Below are 5,016 nucleotides of genomic sequence, written 5' to 3' on the forward strand. Positions count from 1 at the left end.
GGGGATATGGGAGATCCTACCTCTATAGGGGACTCTGAGGACAGTGATTTGTGGGGGGATATCGAATGATCCTACCTCTATAGGGGACTCTGAGGACAATGATTTGTGGGGGGATATCGGAGATCCTACCTCTATAGGGGTCTCTGTGGACAGTGATTTGTGGGGGGATATCGGAGATCCTACCTCTATAGGGAACTCTGAGGACAGTGATTTGTGGGGGGACATGGGAGATCTTACCTCTATAGGGGTCTCTGAGGACAGTGATTTGTGGGGGGATATCGGAGATCCTACCTCTATAGGGGACTCTGAGGACAGTGATTTGTGGGGGGATATCGGAGATCCTACCTCTATAGGGGTCTCTGAGGACAGTGATTTGTGGGGGGATATCGGAGATCCTACCTCTATAGGGGTCTCTGAGGACAGTGATTTGTGGGGGGATATCGAATGATCCTACCTCTATAGGGGACTCTGAGGACAGTGATTTGTGGGGGGATATCGGAGATCCTACCTCTATAGGGGTCTCTGTGGACAGTGATTTGTGGGGGGATATCAGAGATCCTACCTCTATAGGGGACTCTGAGGACAGTGATTTGTGGGGGGATATCGAATGATCCTACCTCTATAGGGGACTCTGAGGACAGTGATTTGTGGGGGGATATCGGAGATCCTACCTCTATAGGGGTCTCTGAGGACAGTGATTTGTGGGGGGATATCAGAGATCCTACCTCTATAGGGGTCTCTGAGGACAGTGATTTGTGGGGGGATATTGGAGATCCTACCTCTATAGGGGTCTCTGTGGACAGTGATTTGTGGGGGGATATCAGAGATCCTACCTCTATAAGGGACTCTGAGGACAGTGATTTGTGGGGGGGATATCGGAGATCCTACCTCTATAGGGGTCTCTGAGGACAGTGATTTGTGGGGGGGATATCGGAGATCCTACCTCTATAGGGGACTCTGAGGACAGTGATTTGTGGGGGGATATGGGAGATCCTACCTCTATAGGGGACTCTGAGGACAGTGATTTGTGGGGGGATATCGGAGATCCTACCTCTATAGGGGTCTCTTAGGAGAGTGATTTGTGGGAGGATATCGGAGATCCTACCTCTATAGGGGTCTCTGAGGACAGTGATTTGTGGGGGGATATCAGAGATCCTACCTCTATAGGGGTCTCTGAGGACAGTGATTTGTGGGGGGATATCGGAGATCCTACCTCTATAGGGGACTCTGAGGACAGTGATTTGTGGGGGGATATCGGAGATCCTACCTCTATAGGGGTCTCTGAGGACAGTGATTTGTGGGGGGATATCGGAGATCCTACCTCTATAGGGGTCTCTGAGGACAGTGATTTGTGGGGGGATATCGGAGATCCTACCTCTATAGGGGTCTCTGTGGACAGTGATTTGTGGGGGGATATCAGAGATCCTACCTCTATAGGGGACTCTGAGGACAGTGATTTGTGGGGGGATATCGGAGATCCTACCTCTATAGGGGACTCTGAGGACAGTGATTTGTGGGGGGATATCGGAGATCCTACCTCTATAGGGGTCTCTGAGGACAGTGATTTGTGGGGGGATATCGGAGATCCTACCTCTATAGGGGTCTCTGAGGACAGTGATTTGTGGGGGGATATCGGAGATCCTACCTCTATAGGGGTCTCTGAGGACAGTGATTTGTGGGGGGATATCAGAGATCCTACCTCTATAGGGGACTCTGAGGACAGTGATTTGTGGGGGGATATCGGAGATCCTACCTCTATAGGGGTCTCTGTGGACAGTGATTTGTGGGGGGATATCAGAGATCCTACCTCTATAGGGGACTCTGAGGACAGTGATTTGTGGGGGGATATCGGAGATCCTACCTCTATAGGGGACTCTGAGGACAGTGATTTGTGGGGGGATATCGGAGATCCTACCTCTATAGGGGTCTCTTAGGAGAGTGATTTGTGGGAGGATATCGGAGATCCTACCTCTATAGGGGTCTCTGAGGACAGTGATTTGTGGGGGGATATCAGAGATCCTACCTCTATAGGGGTCTCTGAGGACAGTGATTTGTGGGGGGATATCGGAGATCCTACCTCTATAGGGGACTCTGAGGACAGTGATTTGTGGGGGGATATCGGAGATCCTACCTCTATAGGGGTCTCTGAGGACAGTGATTTGTGGGGGGATATCGGAGATCCTACCTCTATAGGGGACTCTGAGGACAGTGATTTGTGGGGGGATATCGGAGATCCTACCTCTATAGGGGTCTCTGAGGACAGTGATTTGTGGGGGGATATCGGAGATCCTACCTCTATAGGGGACTCTGAGGACAGTGATTTATGGGGGGATATCGGAGATCCTACCTCTATAGGGGACTCTGAGGACAGTGATTTGTGGGGGGATATCGGAGATCCTACCTCTATAAGGGACTCTGAGGACAGTGATTTGTGGGGGGATATCGGAGATCCTACCTCTATAGGGGTCTCTGAGGACAGTGATTTGTGGGGGGATATCGGAGATCCTACCTCTATAGGGGACTCTGAGGACAGTGATTTGTGGGGGGATATCGGAGATCCTACCTCTATAGGGGTCTCTGAGGACAGTGATTTGTGGGGGGATATCGGAGATCCTACCTCTATAGGGGTCTCTGAGGACAGTGATTTGTGGGGGGATATCGGAGATCTTACCTCTATAGGGGTCTCTGAGGACAGTGATTTGTGGGGGGATATCGGAGATCCTACCTCTATAGGGGTCTCTGAGGACAGTGATTTGTGGGGGGATTTCAGAGATCCTACCTCTATAGGGGACTCTGAGGACAGTGATTTATGGGGGGATATCGGAGATCCTACCTCTATAGGGGACTCTGAGGACAGTGATTTGTGGGGGGATATCGGAGATCCTACCTCTATAAGGGACTCTGAGGACAGTGATTTGTGGGGGGATATCGGAGATCCTACCTCTATAGGGGTCTCTGAGGACAGTGATTTGTGGGGGGATATCGGAGATCCTACCTCTATAGGGGACTCTGAGGACAGTGATTTGTGGGGGGATATCGGAGATCCTACCTCTATAAGGGACTCTGAGGACAGTGATTTGTGGGGGGATATCAGAGATCCTACCTCTATAAGGGACTCTGAGGACAGTGATTTGTGGGGGGATATCGGAGATCCTACCTCTATAGGGGTCTCTGAGGACAGTGATTTGTGGGGGGATATGGGAGATCCTACCTCTATAGGGGACTCTGAGGACAGTGATTTGTGGGGGGATATGGGAGATCCTACCTCTATAGGGGACTCTGAGGACAGTTATTTGTGGGGGGATATCGGAGATCCTACCTCTATAGGGGTCTCTGAGGACAGTGATTTGTGGGGGGATATCGGAGATCCTACCTCTATAGGGGTCTCTGAGGACAGTGATTTGTGGGGGGATATCGGAGATCCTACCTCTATAGGGGACTCTGAGGACAGTGATTTGTGGGGGGACATGGGAGATCCTACCTCTATAGGGGTCTCTGAGGACAGTGATTTGTGGGGGGATAGCGGAGATCCTACCTCTATAGGGGTCTCTGAGGACAGTGATTTGTGGGGGGATATCGGAGATCCTACCTCTATAGGGGTCTCTGAGGACAGTGATTTGTGGGGGGGACATGGGAGATCCTACCTCTATAGGGGTCTCTGAGGACAGTGATTTGTGGGGGGATATCAGAGATCCTACCTCTATAGGGGACTCTGAGGACAGTGATTTGTGGGGGGATATCAGAGATCCTACCTCTATAGGGGTCTCTGAGGACAGTGATTTGTGGGGGGGATATGGGAGATCCTACCTCTATAGGGGTCTCTGAGGACAGTGATTTGTGGGGGGATATCGGAGATCCTACCTCTATAGGGGTCTCTGAGGACAGTGATTTGTGGGGGGATATCGGAGATCCTGCCTCTATAGGGGACTCTGAGGACAGTGATTTGTGGGGGGATATCGGAGATCCTACCTCTATAGGGGTCTCTGAGGACAGTGATTTGTGGGGGGATATCGGAGATCCTACCTCTATAGGGGTCTCTGAGGACAGTGATTTGTGGGGGGATATCGGAGATCCTACCTCTATAGGGGACTCTGAGGACAGTGATTTGTGGGGGGATATCGGAGATCCTACCTCTATAAGGGACTCTGAGGACAGTGATTTGTGGGGGGATAGCGGAGATCCTACCTCTATAGGGGTCTCTGAGGACAGTGATTTGTGGGGGGATATCGGAGATCCTACCTCTATAGGGGTCTCTGAGGACAGTGATTTGTGGGGGGGTCATGGGAGATCCTACCTCTATAGGGGTCTCTGAGGACAGTGATTTGTGGGGGGATATCAGAGATCCTACCTCTATAGGGGTCTCTGAGGACAGTGATTTGTGGGGGGATATCAGAGATCCTACCTCTATAAGGGACTCTGAGGACAGTGATTTGTGGGGGGATAGCGGAGATCCTACCTCTATAGGGGTCTCTGAGGACAGTGATTTGTGGGGGGATATCGGAGATCCTACCTCTATAGGGGTCTCTGAGGACAGTGATTTGTGGGGGGGACATGGGAGATCCTACCTCTATAGGGGTCTCTGAGGACAGTGATTTGTGGGGGGATATCAGAGATCCTACCTCTATAGGGGTCTCTGAGGACAGTGATTTGTGGGGGGATATCAGAGATCCTACCTCTATAGGGGTCTCTGAGGACAGTGATTTGTGGGGGGATATCAGAGATCCTACCTCTATAGGGGACTCTTAGGACAGTGATTTGTGGGGGGGATATCAGAGATCCTACCTCTATAGGGGACTCTGAGGACAGTGATTTGTGGGGGACATGGGAGATCCTACCTCTATAGGGGTCTCTGAGGACAGTGATTTGTGGGGGGATATCAGAGATCCTACCTCTATAGGGGACTCTGAGGACAGTGATTTGTGGGGTGATATGGGAGATCCTACCTCTATAGGGGACTCTGAGGACAGTGATTTGTGGGGGGATAGCAGAGATCCTACCTCTATAGGGGACTCTGAG

This window comes from Rana temporaria, chromosome 2, assembly GCF_905171775.1.
Source record: "Rana temporaria chromosome 2, aRanTem1.1, whole genome shotgun sequence".
Classification (NCBI taxonomy): Eukaryota; Metazoa; Chordata; class Amphibia; order Anura; family Ranidae; genus Rana; species Rana temporaria.